A 19006-nucleotide genomic window follows, 5' to 3' on the forward strand; every position below is an offset into this window, starting at 1 on the left:
TGTACACAGCCTTGGAAGATCAGAGGCATCATTTCACTGGAACACACACGTTGTGCACCAGCTCATTCTGAACTGTCTTGCAACAGTTATACAGGACATATTTATTTTTTATATAAAAAAACAGTGGGCCATGTTCCAGTAAGTTCTACTCAAGAGTAGACCCACTGGAAATAATAGGCATAAGTTGATCGTGCCAATTAGTTTCAGTGCTCTGTTCTGAGCAGAACTATCATCAGATACAACCCAGCATATTCCATCTTATTTCCCATAAAGGATCTCAAAGAACAAAGCAAAAAAATATTTTAAAACAATACAGTATATCATAACCACCTTTTTTTAACAGCAACAATAATAAAACCTCAGTCTTGGGCCATTAAAAAACCAACAACAATGACAATTTCTGGGAAAAGCAGTCAAAACAGGAATAGCATTTTTAAAATTCGCCAGGAAAGAAAATATTCAGCCAAAAGCTTTTTGGAGAGCCAGGTTTTTTGCCTGCCACCTAAAACAATAGAGTTCTGGGACCTGACAGACCTTTGTTGGCAAGGACATTCCTAGCCCTTGTGGCTTCATGGAGTTGAGGGATTTGGAGTGGTTTTTCCAGATGAAGGCTAAAAGGACTGAGTGCAGGAGAGCCTTGTGTCATTGGCTGTCTCCCTTTTATCACTAGAATATCTTGGGGATCAAAGGTGCCTTGATTTTTACTGGGACACTTCACACTCATAATTCTGCATTATGAGCTAGATGGGAAATGCAAGAAGTGGATGTTGAGTCATGCCTATGGGTTCAGTTCCCTGATCTGTGGCATTAACTGAAGCCCTTAGTCCAAATTGTAGGACATGCATGAAATTAGACCCAGGACAGGACACAACATAAACAGATTCTAAGGAATACTGCTGCTGCTACTACCAACAACAACAATATGCATTTGGGGGGGCCTTTTCTGTGGCGGCTTCCGCTTGCAGAATGTTCTCCCCAGGGAGACTTGCCTCGCACATTTATTGCGCACCTTTAGGCGCCAGGGATAGCATTCCTCTTCTCCCAGGCCTTTGCCCAATTAAACAATCTATGGACTTTTAGACTATGGGGAGTTTGTTATTATGTTTGTTATTATGGTATGTATTTTTCTGTTTGTATATTGTAAATTACCCTGTGATCTTTGGATGACAGGTGGTATAGAAATTTTAATAATAATAATAATAATAATACCAACAGGCCACAGAGGGTCCTGTTTTTTGCGGAAGGCAATCCAGATTCTAAATAAATTGGAACTTGAAGCAAGACCTCCCTGACCATACTTGTGAATAAGATGGAACCCTATAAGGCTTTTCCAGTAATTCAAGGCACGATTCGGCCCAGGCCCCAACTCCATAACAATATATTTGCATTGCCTTTAGCTAATTTACACACACACACACACACACACACACACGCCCCTCTGAGCCCATATTAGTGGGTGGGTTGCATTCCAGTGGAACTTCTGTCAACTTGCCCCATGACAAAATTTCATGGAGCGTTTATGCTGATGGCTAACACTGGACTGAATGGAAGATTTGGCCTGCTCCAAGTTTATTACAGGAATCCTCTTAAAAATAGATAGCGACACATTCCAGATCTCCCTGCCGAGATTATCTTCTTCAAAGCTCAGTCTTGCATGTGCTCCCTCTCTCTCTCTCTCTCTCTCTCTCTCTCCTTCCTCTCTCTCCCATTTGAGGTGTTTATTTAATTGTTTTCCCCACTCCACTATGGCAGGGCTCTCCTGCCATTAAACCCTGCCATCCGCATTCTGACTGTGTAATTTAAAGCTATAGTTAAATTATGACTTCTCTGAACCTGTTGTGGCACTGACGCATAACCCTAATTAAATGATCACATCCATTCTGAAGCCAGTCTTTTCTCCCCTCAAACGTTAATTACAACATAAGAGGCTTTAATGGCTCGCCTCACCTCCAGCTCCTCGAAAGAAAGGTCATGCGATTAATTTTTGTCATTAATCTTCTCCCAATGTGGACACTGTGCTGTCACTGGAGCCTATTAAACCCCCTTTGTCCCCCCCCCTCGCCTTCCCCTTTTTTCTATCCCCCCCCCACCAATTCCCAAATGACTGGCATGAATGAAAATATTTAAGATCATTCCGGCTCTGGCACATTCTTGGAGGACACCTTTCTTGAGGTTTGGAGAGAAGCAACTGGGGCGTTGGGTCTTCTGCAAATGAGAGGGTGTCCATTAATATGGGCCCTTGACTTGGCAGTGAGGGGAGATCCTCACAACATGACTGCCAGATGGGTAGGAAAGGGTTCTTGGCTGTATTATAAGATGTGATAAGTATTGGGGGTGCAGGGACAGATAGAAGGTTCCAGGAATGCATGGAAGGAATTCCGAATGGAATAGAAAAGCTTCAGGGCACGGATGGATCTCTAAATGAAGCCAAGGTCGACGTTCTTCCGTATGGAAAGATGGAAGAGTATTGGAGTGATCGAGACACTGGGGATGCAGCCGTCTCCCAATTGTTGATGTTTTCTCCTGCGGCAGGACTCGCTTTTAAAGCATGCAGCCTTTTTCTAAAGGAAATGGGTGTTTTTCTAAACCCCACAAAATCGGATTCAGTGATTTAATCCCCTGCATTTTGAAGCGGGTCTAATTTCAACCTTCCCTCGCCATCTGAACCACACAGCCGTTGTTCCTTAAGAGATGGAAAGCACAGGGGGGATGGAAGGCACACAGAGCACACGTTTAGCTAATTTGCAGTATTGTTTTAGCTGAAACCAAGGTCTGAATAATCCCCTTTTATGCAGGATGACGTAATCGAGGAACAAGTTGTTGCACGGTGGGTCTGGCAGCGAGCACGGTGCCGTTTGAAACTGCTGCTATCGGCAGAAAATGCCTGAGGATCAGTTATGCAGCTGAATCCATAAAGCTGCATTCCTGGACTCTGGATATACTCTGGTTTCTAGAGCTTACGAGGGCATGGCCCATTTCAAGGTGCCCCCAACTCAATCTGCTAATACGCTTTCTTACCAGGCCCAAAGAAAAAGGCCATTTTGAGAGGGAAGAAAAATGGAAGTTTATAAATGAAGATGATGGATTTCTGTCCGTTTGCTTTATGCATACAATGGCAATAGGAACCGATCACTATCTGCTAAGGCATAGAGAGAGCAGGGGACATTTTAGAAATGGAGACAGGGGTCTAACATAGCAACCTTCTGAAAAATACTGTGGAGTGTCCCTTTCTGTATGGAGTTGCCATTTGGCCTGGCCTTCTCCAATTTCTTAGTACCCGGTCCCCTTTCTCTTCATGCATCATTCAGAAAAATCACAGGATTAAAACAAAACAAACACTCTGCCACTTCCTTTGCCAGAGTTTGGGATTACCCCTCCTCCCCATTCAGATCAGGATATGAGACACACAAGCCAAATTTCTGGTTCCTCCTATCTTGACATCAGTGTGTGCCGGGGGGTGGGGGGTGGGGAGCAGGGGGAATTCACTCCAAAGTAAATGCCACCTTCAGAAAAGGGCATTTTCTCAGGATCTCATCAGGAGAGAAAGGGACTACATTCCCCTCCCCTTCATGCCTGATGCGATCCTGATTATCATCAGAACACATGCACACTCCCAAAGCTGATGCTTTTTGCATGTTTCAAACGCTGCATGTTAAATGCAAAATGCATTTAATGTCTGTCAAGTTTGGCTGTGTGTGTGTTCTGGATTAGAACGCCTAGAAGACTTGCCCACATCTGCAGCAGAAAGAGCACATGAAACGTGAAGGTAAGCCCCGAACTTGGGAATTTGAACGTGCATTGAGGTAATGGCAGCATTGCTGCTTTTGCAGAGCAATGGGAACATGCACTCTAAATTGCAGTTATACAGTGGTACCTCAGATTACATACGCTTCAGGTTACAGACTCCACTAACCCAGAAATAGTACCTCGGGTTAAGAACTTTGCTTCAGGATGAGAACAGAAATTGTGCTCCGGCGGCGCAACGGCAGCAGGAGGCCCCATTAGCTAAAGTGGTGCTTCAGGTTAAGAACAGTTTCAGGTTAAGAACGGATGTCCGGAACGAATTAAGTGCTTAACCCGAGGTACCATTGTATTCACGATGATCATAGCATGTTACAAACATACAGAAGAACTGTTTGGCTCGCAGGCTGCAGCAAATGGATGTAGTTGTGTGGATAGACACACATATGTTATTAGTATAGCTTTCTTCGGAGTACTTTTTGAGTTTGGCCGCCACCAAAGATCAGCAATACATGACAAAACTGGCCTGTCACATTAAGAAACACTAAGAAAACCCAAGGAGTTCAATGTGACTTACTCTACACCTCCTTAGCAAGTGTGCTTGGACGGCAAACTTATTAAACCTGCTTTATTCCTACCCTTCATTTAGCGCTTTTTAAAAAAAAATGAAACTAACATAAAACTGTTAATTTGTGCAGAGAGCTAACAGTTTTTCTGGCTACATGTGTCATCCAGGATTCAGAAGTGACTGGTTCACTTTTCTATGCATTTGTGCCACAAACATACCTTTGCAACAGTGTAATATGTGAAAAGCACACAAGCCAAACCACAGGAGTCCATTGTTATGTCACCCTATGCTCATCTTAAAAGAGTTTGCACAGAAATGTCAGTTAAGTGAATGGGAGCTGTGCGCATGCACTTGTCGGGTTGCAGCCAAACCTGAGTAGCATAAATCCTCTAGGTCCAATGAATAAAATGGATGCATGTTGATTTACACCAATTGGGGATTTTCAAATCCCTCTGTATTTTCAAAGATACAAATCAAAATGAAGAAATGCATATATTGAAGGTCGCAAAGGTGACATAAGAAATTCTCAGGGAACGTGTTAGACACAATGTTTAGGTTCATATTAGAAAATAAAAGATGTCCCAATTCTTTCTAAGCACAGTAGGAATGTAGTGTACTTGTTGTCTGTGCCTATGACTATAGCAGTATTGAATCACCCTGTAAATACAGGAGGCTGCAGATATCCAGATATAAAGACCACATCTTGGAGATTCTCTTCCAGTGTTAATTCAGCAAAAAAAAATTGGCAGCCAACTCCATTAAGGTAAATAACAATTTTCTTTTTGCACACATGCCATCCTTCTATTTTTATTTTTTCAGTGCAGATTTTGGATTGGCTGGCATCAAAGGCTGTCCACAAAATTCAGCATTCAATATCCAGTTTTGTTTTGTTTTGTTATAGGGTTTTTAAAACACCAAGGGTGTTTTTTTGTTTTTTTAATGGGCTCACAACCACAGAGAGACATTTCCAAAGGTGGATATTCGACATTCAAAACTATTGGAGTGGTGGGTAGAAGTAGTAAACACTTCCTTTCTTTTAATATCCACCAACATGCCAAACGCTTACGATCCAATTACCAAATAGCACCCAGAAGAAGGGAACACCCTGGGTCCAATTTGAAACAAATACTACTGGAGATAGCTCAGTCATTTTACTGACACCTATAAGATTTATGGAATCTGAAACCGCTTGAAGGTTTCTAAAGGCACCATCTCCGTCCAAAGAACTGCTAGCGAAGGCTCTTTCCTTCTCCCCACTCCCATCCCGACACCCTTTCTTCTCCTTTGTCCCAAGGACATTAAGGACATCACGTCCGCAGTGCACTGTGCAAGAGGATAATAATAATTAATAACCATTAGCCACAATAAGGATAATACCAGTGGCCGGACAGGCTCATTCTTAAAGAAACCTCTCCCCCCACCACTTTAATGAAAACAATGATTTGACTTTGAAGAAAGTGACTTTTTTTTTTTAAGTGAAAGCTGGATCTGGTCCTCCTGCTCTACCCCCCTTTGCTCTGCACCCCCTCCTTTTTTAACTCTCCTTTTTTCTTTTTCTTTTAATACTCTGCGTTCTATCATGCAAATCCCCTTTCAAATTATGAGAGTATTAGAGCCATCAGCGGTAATGTCACCGCCACAAAATGAGAGCAGGGACTTAAGCACCTAACGAACAATGAAATGTGCGAGCCCTGGGACAGGACAATTAAGAACTGGGCTTAGCCAGCCAGGGAAATTTATTGCTATCAAATCCATATTTCTATTTTCCCCCTGAACAGTAACCTATTTGAATATGATTAAAGGGTTTCATTAGAGACGAGAGAAAGGCCCGTGTCCCGTCGTTCCCTGTGAGCTCACAAACACGCATGCTGCAGCAGCAGCACTTTGGGGAGGAAAGGTGGGAGAGGAAGAGGGAGGACGCAAAAGCAGGTGGAAGGAAGACCCTCGCTTGCCACAGAGGGAAGAGAGGTCCCTGGCAGGGCAGCCGGATTTCTCCGCAAAGCATCACAAGATGCAGCAGGCTTCGGGATCCAGAACGCATTATACATCAGAGAACAGACAAGCATGTATCAAAGTAGAAACATGCTGAGTAAAGTCCCGTAGCAGCATCACAGAAACAAAAGCCTACCCTGTGCCACCTGAAGTTATGGCAGAAACAGCTTCCTTTTAATCTCCTCCTAGAGATTTCATAGCCCAATTAAGAGGGGTCAGTGGTATTGCTGTGCCCCATTTTGCAGAATGAAAAACTATGACATAGGGGGAGGTTGTGAACCCGTCAGCTACCCAACAGAAGAGTGCCTGCGATGGGCACGAAATGTGGACCTCCTGCCCTCCAGCCCCATTATTCATCTTGCTCAGGTTGTTGTAATTAGCAGCAAAATGCTGGAATAGAAGGAAGATTATGGAAGGTTTGGAACAGGAGAAGGATTAGAGAAGGCTTGGAAACAGGAATGCCAAACCTTTTAAAAGATGAAATTAAATGATTTCCTAGGGAAGATTGGGATTTTAAAATAAAAGATGCTTTTAGTATTCGGCAACATTATAAAGGAGTTGATGATTAATCAACATACTTGGGTCTTCTGGTATGTACCGTTCACAAGATGCTTTGGCAGATGTAGCTTACAGACAGTCTCCTTTAGTACATCCCGTTTCATAGTCGGCAGAGATCCAGGCAGTACCCTCCATTCATCCAACATGAGTGAGGGCATAGAGAGAGATAAAGTCTAGCTTCAAGTAGCCCATATTTATGACAAATCTATCAGAACTGAAATGTATCTGGATGTGGGTATGCTCGCTTTATTTACTGGGGGTTTGTTAATATAACCAAGGCTCCAAATACGGCCACATATTTCATACCCTAATATTGGCAATCAATTCTTGGGCTGATTTCACACCAGGCATTTAGGGTGGAATCACCTTGCCTTGTCTAGTCACATTTTAAGGGGCAACTGGACATGACATCATCATTCATTTGCAATTCTTTCTTCTTCTTCTTTTGCTAGTTCTTTGCTTCTTCCATTTTTCTTTCTTTCTTTTTTTGAATAGGACAGAAGAGTAGCACAATCTCCACAAGTGTAGATGCCCTTAGTGCTACTCTTTCATCTTTCTTAAGTGTCTTGGTTTTGACATGAAGGTGACATATTGGAAAGGAAGATTTAACAGCTTAGCAGCACACACAATAACCTTTGCGATGGGCACCATTTTATAACCCATTAATTTTTATAAATCTTTTAATTCACACTAAAAAGCTTTTCAAATTTTCTTTTTTTAAAAAAATATATATACAGTTTTAGTGAAAGAGTAGTGTTGCAATACTATAATGCTAATTTAAAAACTGAGAAGAAAAATCCCTTCCAATCACGGACATTTTAGCAAAGTATTTCCCCCCTAATTAAAACATTTCCAAGCTACACTTCCAATCCAAAACAAACACATGGGGGTTTTTTGGTGTGGGGTTTTTTTTTTTTTGTTTTTTTTTTTTGGACGTTTCATGGATAGTAATGGCAATCATGCTTAAAAAAACAAGTACTTAGCACTGAATAATTTAGCTTTATTTTTAAAGGTTTTTCCCCCCATATTTAATTATTTTTAAACTGTCCCCACCCACAGATGCTATGTCACACCCACTGGGGTGGGCAGAGCATAGCAGGAGGTACATACAGGAAAAGCACAAGATTTCCAAGCATGTGAAAAGTAAATTGCAATTCAACTTATACCTTACAGTGGAAGAAGTGAGTTTTCTCCAAGGAGTTCAAGGTGACATACATGGTTCTTCTCCTCTTATTCATTTAATCCCCACAACAACCCTGTGAGGTAGGTTAGACTGAGAGGCAGTGAGTGGCCCAAGGTCACCCAGTGAGCTGCATGGCGGAGTGGAGATTTGAACCCTGGTCTCCCAGGTCCTAGTCCAACATACTAATCTCTAAAACAGAACAATGAACATGCTAGCAGCCATTGATAGAGTTATCTTCCAATAATTTGTCTAATCTCTTTGAAAGACGATATAGGGTTGCAACAGAAGAAGAGTTTGGATTTGATATCCCGCTTTATCACTACCTGAAGGAGTCTCAAAGCGGCTCACAATCTCTTTTCCCTTCCTCCCCCACAACAAACACTCTGTGAGGTGAGTGGGGCTGAGAGACTTCAGAGGAGTGTGACTAGCCCAAGGTCACCCAGCAGCTGCATGTGGAGGAGCAGGGACACGAAGCCGGTTCACCAGATTACGAGTCCACCGCTCTGAACCACTACACCACGCTGGCTCTCAGGTATCATGAACTTGGCTAGCTGCAGAGAGATGGAACCCCCCAAGGGAAAAAGGCCCAGAGGCAGGGGATTCGGGGTGGGACAATGAGGAGTGGTCAGAGGGAGAAGAGGGAGCATATTGTGAGGAGGAGTTGGAAGAAGCAGATGACTCTACAGGGTTTAGTGAACAGGGAGAGTTTGTGGCAGAGAGAAGTCCAGAAGCAGAAGCAGAAGCAAAAGCAGGAGAGGAGGGAGGCCAAGAGGCAAAGATGAGTCAGGCTGGTGAAGAAGCCAGGGTGTCTCCTCCTCCTGCTGCGATAAGCTCCCCTCCCTCCTGGTCTCCCAGAACCAGAAAGAAGAAGAGTTTGGATTTGATATCCCGCTTTATCACTACCCTAGGGAGTCTCAAAGCGGCTAACATTCTCCTTTCCCTTCCTCCCCCACAACAAATACTCTGTGAGGTGAGTGGGGCTGAGAGACTTCAGAGAAGTGTGACTGGCCCAAGGTCACCCAGCAGCTGCATGTGGAGGAGCGGAGACGTGAACCCGGTTCCCCAGATCACGAGACTACTGCTCTTAACCACTACACTACACTGGCTCTCAAGGAGAGGTATGAAGTGGGAGGAGCAAAGACAGGTGCACTGGTGTAGGTTCAGATTGCTTGGGAAGAACCCAGGGGAGCAGGAGGCTTAGGCAGCAGAGGGAGACCTACCGAGAAGAGTTGCTGTGCTCATTAGGCCTGGCACTCCTGAGCAGAACTTGTTTCTTCTAATAAAAAGTTAACTTCACTTACTCCATGTGATTTATTGCTGGTTCACTCCTGACAACAGGGTCACTTCTACTTGTACAAGACAAGGTGCTTGATTTACATCTCTCTTATTCAGTGCAGTGCTCTCCAAAAGCTTCTCCCAAGGGTTGGGGGGACCTTTGGAACAGTGTGGGATGCGGTAGGCAGGACTGGTGGAAATAGAGTGGATTACATTTGTCTTGGCAAAAGCTCTTTCACTAGTGCAAAGCCAACATTATGCTACAACCCTTGGTAGGGATTGCATCTTGTGACAATGACTGCAGAAGTTAATTATGGATTGTATTGGTTGTGAACCCACTGCTGATCACTTGGAAGGCAGCCCTCCAAAGGAAGGCCAGCTACCACACTCCCCACAGATACTGTACACTAGAGCAAGGAAATGCTTGTCTATAGAGAAAACAGACTTCTATGTGCATGTCTTGATAAATCACTGAATATATTGTGCTGGCAATGTTACTGCATGCTTTTGAATTTAGTAGTGGAGCTCTGTGGACTCATCCTGTTTGTTCGGTTTTATTTTCTTATTTGAGTGATGTCTGCGTGTTTGTCTTCCCTCCGTATTTGATGTGCGTGGAATTTTATTGACAGTGGTTGCATTTTACTTTAGCAAAATAATAACCAACATAATTACAGTGTTTTTAGACAACTGAAACTTACCAGCATTTCTCAAAGAAATGGTGTAACACTTATTCAAAGACCGGAGAAGACGGTTTCACAATTAGTTATGCATCTTAATAAACAAATGTTCATTTTTTTGTCCTTAATTTTGCCACCTTTTGTTGCTCCCACTTATGAAGGGTGGGTATCGGTGGCATAAAAATTTGCAGCTGACTTTGGCCACGTCTGCACCATACATCTAAAACACTGTTTTTACCACTTCCGTTATTCCATTGGTTTAACAATCAAACCCTCTTCCCAGGGAACTAACTCCATGAGAAGAATAGGGATCTCCTATATTGTCTCCCTGCTTATTCAACTTATACGCAGAATTCATCATGCGAAAGGCTGGGCTGGATGAATCCCAAGCCAGAATTAAGATTGCCGGAAGAAATATCAACAACCTCAGATACGCAGATGACACAACCTTGATGGCAGAAAGTGAGGAGAGCGCAAAATATGGTCTGAAGCTCAACATCAAAAAAACGAAGATCATGGCCACTGGTCCCATCACCTCCTGGCAAATAGAAGGGGAAGAAATGGAGGCAGTGAGATTTTACTTTCTTGGGCTCCATGATTACTGCAGATGGTGACAGCAGCCACGAAATTAAAAGACGCCTGCTTCTTGGGAGAAAAGCAATGACAAACCTAGACAGCATCTTAAAAAGCAGAGACATCACCTTGCCAACAAAGGTCCATATAGTTAAAGCTATGGTTTTCCCAGTAGTGATGTATGGAAGTGAGAGCTGGACCATAAAGAGGGCTGATCGCCAAAGAATTGATGCTTTTGAATTATGGTGCTGGAGGAGACTCTAGAGAGTCCCATGGACTGCAAGAAGATCAAACCTATCCATTCTGAAGGAAATCAGCCCTGAGTGCTCGCTGGAAGGACAGATCGTGAAGCTGAGGCTCCAATACTTTGGCCACCTCATGAGAGGACTTCCTGGAAAAGACCCTGATGTTGGGAAAGATGGAGAAGGGGACGACAGACGACGAGATGGTTGGACAGTGTTCTCGAAGCTACCAGCATGAGTTTGACCAAATTGCGGGAGGCAATGGCGTGCTCTGGTCCATGGGGTCACAAAGAGTCGGGCACGACTAAATGACTAAACAACAACAAAGAACTCTCTGCACCCTTAAACTACAGTTCCCAATATTCTTTGGGGGAAGCCACAACTGTCACAGTGGTATAAGAGTTCTTTAAATGTATGGTGTAAGCCTCCTTTACCTGGGTTGTTCAGTGGCAGGTTCTGGCAGCAGCAGAAGTGGTGAGGTGGGTGTCCCCCCCATCCCTGGGCATTCCCACTGCCTGGGGCGGTTGCCTCAGCCCACCTCATAGGCAGGCCAAGCTTGGATGTAGATGTGGCCTTTGAACAGAAAGCAAAGGTCACACTAGCCAAACCCCAACCACTAGTTCGAGACAAAGTATTGTTGTTGTGTGTATCCAATCAGGATAGATCATCAATACCATGTGACATCTGTGACATAATCAGTAGCTGTACTTGACATTGTGACTACTGAGCTGCTTAAGCTCGTAATTATGTCTGTGTTAACTAGCCACTAAAATCCTGTGTCAAAATAACTCAATTTCTGCATCTAGGGAAGACAGTTTATTAAAGTCACAGAAATTATGCAAATTAAGCATGCACGCACCTTTTCTTATTTTGCTTTATCATCATATTTACTAGAAGCAATTTCAATTCTCTGATTGTTGGGTGCAGTTCTTTGTGGGAGTCTTTGGAGCATCTGAGGGTGATGGAGCCAAAAAGGATCTAAGAGAAATGTGCCGCTATCTGAAGAACGACCTTCCTTTGCAAAGGTTTCATCCACATGGAAGCTCTCTGGGTGGACTGTGGAATCTTTGCCTTGCCCACTGCTAGAGGTGAATGAATCTGCCGATTTCATTTTCTCTCACTTTCTCATTTTGCAATCTTAAGTTCAGTCCTCCACATTTCCATATCAGTTTGTGATTTTTTAAAAAGTCCTTGTGAAAATTCATCAGCATTTTAGAGCATGTTTCTCCTCATTTGCACCCTTTTCCATGTCATTTCACCTAATATACGTATTTTTGCAAATCAGTTTTTATTAATATAATGCATGTTTGTGTTGCTTTCACTAATGCATTCAGTGCACATTCAGCGTTTTTGTATACATTACAGGAAATTACAAAATTTAGAAAAGTGTGGATTTCAAAAGATGGCTGTGGTTTCATTTGTATTTTGTTTCTGCCCGGTTGCCTAGAATGGAGAAGCAGCCTAAGGTGTGAAGGCAGGTAATAAAACTAAGGGGAGGGGAGCCAGGCTCCACTTTAGACTCATCAGCACAGCAGCAGCCCAAAGACCAGCATGGACCATCTGCATTTCAGCAAACGCACTTTACAAAATGGCACAACTCTTGTTAAGGATTTAATCCCCACCCATATGGCATGCATGTATGTCGATAATATAGGTAAAGGTAAAGGGACCCCTGACCATTAGGTCCAGTTGTGGCCGACTCTGGGGTTGCGGCGCTCATCTTGCTTTATTGGCCAAGGGAGCCGGCGTACAGCTTCCGGGTCATGTGGCCAGCATGACTAAGCCGCTTTTGGCGAACCAGAGCAGTTCACAGAAACGCCATTTACCTTCCCGCCGGAGCGGTACCTATTTATCTACTTGCACTTTGACATGCTTTCAAACTGCTAGGTTGGCAGGAGCAGGGACCGAGCAACGGGAGCTCACCCTGTCACAGGGATTCGAAACGCCGACCTTCTGATTGGCAAGTCCTAGGTTCTGTGGTTTAACCCACAGCGCCACCTGATAGTATAGAACCACAGAATTGTAGATTTGGAAGAGACCCTTAGAGTCATCTAGTCCAGCCCTCTGCCATGCAGGAAGCTCAACTAAAACATACCTGGCAGATGGCCATCCAACCTCTGCTTTAAAACCTCCAAGGAAGGAAAGTCCACAACTTCACATGGGTCTTACTGTCAGAAAGTTCTTCTTGATGTTTCATCAGAATTTCCTTTCTTGTAACTTGAATCCATTGCTTCGGGTCTTACCCTCCAGAGCAGGAGAAAACAAGCTTGTTCCATCCTCCATCTGACAGACTTTCAGATATTTGGAGATGGCTACCATAGCCTAGGCAGCTATTAGCACAGTGAACCAGGTTGGTGGTTCGAGCCCACCCAGCTGGAGGCAGGATTCATGCACTGCAAGGTGTTGAACTAGAAGACCCTCGGGGTCCCTTCCAACTCTACAGTTCTATGATTCTATTATCTCTTCTTGGTCTCTTCTTTTCCAGGCTAAACATACCCAGCTTCCTCAACGGTTCCTCATAAGGCTTGGTTTCTAGGCCCTTTATTGTTGTGGACACCCTCACACCTTCCAGGCATTTCCTGCTTAGTGTGCCATCACCCTCATGTGACACTGGTGCTACGGCTGTTCATGTGAATTTGCACTAAGGATAATGGCGATGAAAAGTTTGGCTGGAATGTAATTGGGGTTTACATCCTTCTCTCCTGGCAACCCCAGCCAAGAGGGTGCAATTCTTATTTACCAGATTAGTCATTGGCAACCTACCTGGCTACTCATCTATTCCCCCTGTACTGGTTGCAGTCCCAAGGTATATGCTGTGCTATGTCACCTTCAGGCATAGCATCATAGTGGTAAACAATTTCTTTCCATTTAGTTTCAGTTGCTTATTAGAACCAGGACAACAACCTGTTGTCTTTCCTCCTATCTGTCTATCCTTAGCTTGAAAACAGTGTAGTACTGTAGCTGGTGGATTGTTATTTCATTTTATTTCAGTTCAGCTAACAGATCAAGCTACAGTGGTACCTCAGGTTAAGAACTTAATTCGTTCCGGAGATCTGTTCTTAACCTGAAACTGTTCTTAACCTGAAGCACTACTTTAGCTAATGGGGCCTCCTGCTGCTGCTGCACCGCCACCGCACGATTTCTGTTCTCATCCTGAAGCAAAGTTCTTAACCCAAGGTAATATTTCTGGGTTAGCGGAGTCTGTAACCTGAAGCGTATGTAACCTGAAGCGTATGTAACCCGAGGTACCACTGTATATACAACTGTTGCTAAAAGTGTAGAAATATATAGGCCACTTCAGGTATATACCAGAAAGCATGTATTATATGTCATCAGTTCTGCTGAAGCGGGGTGGGGGGGGATAGAATGTACAAGAAGGAATCATACAAAATCATGTGTTGCTCTAATTGGACATGCTGCTTTTTAGCCCATGAAGTTGCCTATTGGTTTAGCACCAGTGCCAGGGAATAAAGCATTTTATATTCTCACAATGTGAGAGAGTGATTTTGTTTATCAGGCTATAATACAAAAACAGCTGAGTTGCAGTGCAAAATGTGAGCTAAGCATGCATGTATGAGAGTTACTTGGTATAATGAGGTAAGGCTGCCGTCATCTATGACACCGTTTTGGTGCCTTTTCAAGATCTACCTGTGTTCACCCAAGCAGTGACGGTTATTATTATTATTATTACCTAGCTCTTAGTGGTGACTTTTATTGACTTGTTTTTTCTGCTGTGGGTGGTTGTTACTGTTGCAATTTGGTTTTTAATGTACTGTAATTTGGGGTTTTATAGTATTTTTGTTCTGATATTTTCTTGTATACCAATCTGAGATTTTTTTAAATGAAGGGTAGTATATAAATGTTTTTAACAACAACAATAATGTAGCTTTCAGTTTACCAAAGTCATTACTTAGTGCCCCACTGATCCACAGTATACACGCAAAGACATCTAGGTAATTATTATTATTTGCTCTATTTTTGGTGCTGCCCTCTTTTTTCTTTTGTTTGTTGTAAAAGCAAAAGATTTCCCATGAAAATCCACTGCAGATTTAAAAACGTAAGACTAATTTTAAATGGGAATGCCTTTGACAAGTTTTGTAAATCCATAACGTTAAATGTACACAGTGCTTGCAAATTAATTTGATCAGAGTGAAATATTTCTGACCTTCAACAGTTGTCAGATGAAAACAAGTAAGCTAAGCCATTTTCAGTTCAGTCAAGCTTAAGCAATGTATCATCTTCCAGTCTCAGAAATAAGGTCTCAAGCATCTATTTGACCATTGTATACATGGCTGACATGTTGTACTCCACTTAAACCGGGGCTGGGGAATATGGGGCCCTCCAGATGTTGTAGGACTCAACTCCCATTATCTCTGACAACTGGCTGTGCTGGCTGGGGTGGACGGGAGTTGAAGTCCCCCAACAACTAGAAGCCCACAGATTCCTCACCCTTTGCTCAGATGCTCTGTTGTATTGGCCTATACTGTGAGCCCATGGTTCACAATGTGGAAGTAGTAAGCCAAAGGAAAGAGATTACCATGGTACGTGATGCTAAAGACTTTGGGGAATATTAACTGAAAATTATACATTTCCCTCACTACTCAACAAGCATGTTTTCACATTTATATGTCAAAGCCGTGTGCATTTTAATTATCACAAGGGATGCCATTCGCCAAACATTAAAACATTCAGAAGTTCACTAGCAAAGTTAAGAGATTAGGGCTGCAATCCTAAAGCTATGTAACTGGGAGTAAGCCCCATTGAACTCTACGAGTGTGTGCTGTACGCTGCCAGAACAGACCGACAAGCTATGTACAACGAGCCAAGCAGACATCATTCCGTGCAAAGTGCAGTGCTGAACCTGAGCACATATGGTGGGGGTTAACAAATTCTGGGACTGTTAATGGGTATTGCTGCAGGTAGAATGACCCTGTGCAGAACAGGAGAGGGCTCCTGTACCTTTAATTGTTGTGTGGAAGCGGGAATGACAAGCTGTACCGGCTTAAATTCCCTCTTCTCCACAGTTATTAAAGGTGCAGGAGTCTTGTCATCTTTTTCACCACCCTAGCTGGAGGATACATCTCTCAGGCAGTGCTAGCAAAGCTTTGTTCTCCTGTTAGTTTCTTCTCATTTCAGCCCCTCCTCTCCTCCCTGCCTTTCCCCACCTATTCAGCCACCCACCTACCCACCCACCCTCCCTCTGAGCTCTCCCCCTCCACCCCAATGAGGCATCACAGCTCCTAACGAAACGGAACTGCTGCCAGATGAAATATATTACTATTAAATACTTAATTCTTCTAGTGAGTGAAGAGCAGCCAGTATGAATACGATTATTAAAGAAAATTACTTTGGCTGATCAGATATTTCTGCATACTAATTTCTGACCCTGCTTCCCTCTCTGCTTGCTTCTCATCCCTCGGAGACCAGGACAGAGAAAATTCCATCACAAATAGCTGATTACTGGGGCTTGCATTAAAATCAAATTTTTTCCCCATCTCGGCACTAATGTCCTTGCCCACAGTAGGGACAGCAGTGACTGCGAAGGAAATTATTCTGCTAGCAATCGTGGGCCCAGATCCCGCTGCATCTGGAAACTGCGTGTGGGAAACAGCATTACAGATTGAAATTTTGAGGCCTTGGCTTCAACTTCAGCAGCTCCTATGTCCCAACAAAATTCAGACCAGCCAGCTCAGGCCACTGAACCGTTTTGTGGCTCAGGCCTCTAAAAATGGTTGCCACACACTTTGTCACAGTGACTGCACATACACACATGGCTCTCGTTTCTTCCTCACAAACATCCTTCCACACAAACATTCTTCCACAGGGCAGGCCCCAAACACTCTGCTTCCTGAGTTGCAGAACAAGATGGCGCAAACACCGCCATCTACAGAAGCCCACCACCCTGACAGCTGAATCTTACTTCCACACCAGTGACTGTGTGACATCCTCCACTGTAGCTGAAGGCATCAGATTAGTTTAGGGGCCTCAGGACAACCATCACCACTAATGGCAAACTTCACCACTAAGGGACACTAGGTCAGAAGGATGGAAATAGGCAGGGGACTCAAGGGAAATAGAGAAGACTCAGCGAAATTGACTAGAGGGTGATTAGCAATACCCACTACCTGAGGTGGCTACCTAGCTCTTCCCAATGGTTGGGCCAATGCTGTCCTTCCATTTCTGTGGCATGGCAAGCATCTCACTGATTACATGCCACAAATGTGTGTGGGCTACCCTTTTCTAGACAACAGCAGATAGAAAAAAATACCTTGTTTCCAAAGGTCTGTTTTTCTCTCCATGGGCCACCACCAATCCCCTAGAGTGCAAACAGTCACCTCATAAAGGAAATGCTAAAAATAACCCGATCCCCCCCCCAGTCCTATAAGCCATCAATTTACTTGCTTTTTTTGAAGGGGAAAAAAAGACATTTGTGGAGGTGTCACCAGCCTGAAAGTGTAATTACAGCCTGTGCATGTTAATTCCAAGCTCCTGTTCCATACATCTCATCTCAATGGGGGATCCTGTCTGCTGCACCTCTCTCCCTCACCTCTGAGAAATGTCCGTGGGAGGGGAAAGATTCGATTAAGGAAGCTGTGCTTCTCCCATGGAGGAAATGAAGACAGGCAGACAACTTACGGAAAGTTTTCTTTGCAAGCTGCTATAAGGATACTAATGTGGGGGCCACAATAGAGATGACTCTTGCAAGGCTCTCCAAGAGGATTAGTTAAGAGAGCTGTAGCAATACTTCAGCAGTGGATAAATTTTGGACCTCCAGATGTTACAGCTCTCATCAGCCCTAGCCAGTATGGCCAATGGTGAGGGATGATGGGAGACATTGTTCACCAACATCCTGTGGTCCAAAACTTAATCAGACCTGCAATACTGATGGGAGACTTTCTTACTTAACTATACTAAAGTGAGGGCTCTTAAATGCTCAAAGTTTTTGTCTAGGCAAGACTCTGGGGAGCTCAAATGACTTCTTATGTCTTCCCGATCCCACTTGAAAGAAACCATGTCTGAAACTAGATTAGTGATGTTATAACTAATTTCTACCTCTTCATTGGAGGAATCAAAATCATGACAGAGTTATAAAAGAAAGAGCCCTGTGGCAATTAAGAAAATAGACTTGATGGTGCTGAAACTCTTTCTGTCACAGCTGGAAACAGAAACTCACATCCTATAGGATTCCAGATTCTAATTGATATATTTAGTGGACAATCAGGCCCCATTAATACATTTCCTACTGTAAGATGGCTGCCATCAAAATGCCTCTTTTGTGTGTTCAGGACCAGCACTGCAATTGTAATGGATGCTAGAACATGCAGTTATTTCACACACCAGTGCTACTGGCCTGAATATGATGGTATAGGAGATAACTGTGTGAATCAGGAGACCCATGTGGGTCGTACTTGCACATCTTATCATTACAGCCTGGGTTCTGACCAACTTTTTATGTTCCACAGCAGCACATGAAACTGAGTGAGAGAGAAAGCAATAAATATCATGCCATGGTTTCTAACCAGTTAACTCAAGCTGTTCACACATAACAAAATCAGTGGTTTCTCTTGACTGAATCTTTAATATAATAACCCCCATAGAGTGTTTGAATCACAAACTTACTACGTGCGACATCTGTTCCATGAATGTAGCATGTAAGCAAGCCCTCAGACACCACACCATGTCATGCAACATATGAAAACCATCAGTGTAATGTGGGAACAAGGAAAACAAGTGGTTTTCAGAAAGAGATCTGAAGCCAGATGTACTCTTGAATTCCACAGCTGGCTTTGGGTTTTGTAAGAGGCTGGATTAAATGCTGCAATTAAAACCTCATATTTTTTCACAACTAGGTCCAGGAATATAATTTACACCCCAATCCCATCTCTGCCACAGTTTGGTCTCACCAGAGGGCCTTTTCATACAGCCATGCAGTGGGTGGCAACAAGAAATCCCTCTGTGTGTTGCCTCCAGCCCTTGGCCAGCCACTCAGGTGCATCGACAGTCATGCACAGTTTTTGGCATGGCTTAGCAAATTCTCACAAACAAGTCACGTCGCTTCTCCCTATGCAACACTGTGGAAATCTGCCCCTTTTTCTGTTGACTCAACTAAAATTCTGGTTCATGCTCTGGTTGTTTCTCACTTTGACAGATGAAGCCTCCCCCCGCCCCCCGGTCCCCACCTCAGCCTTCAAGCCTC

Source organism: Podarcis pityusensis (genome assembly GCF_964106645.2).
Source record: "Podarcis pityusensis genome assembly, chromosome: 6".
Classification (NCBI taxonomy): domain Eukaryota; kingdom Metazoa; phylum Chordata; class Lepidosauria; order Squamata; family Lacertidae; genus Podarcis; species Podarcis pityusensis.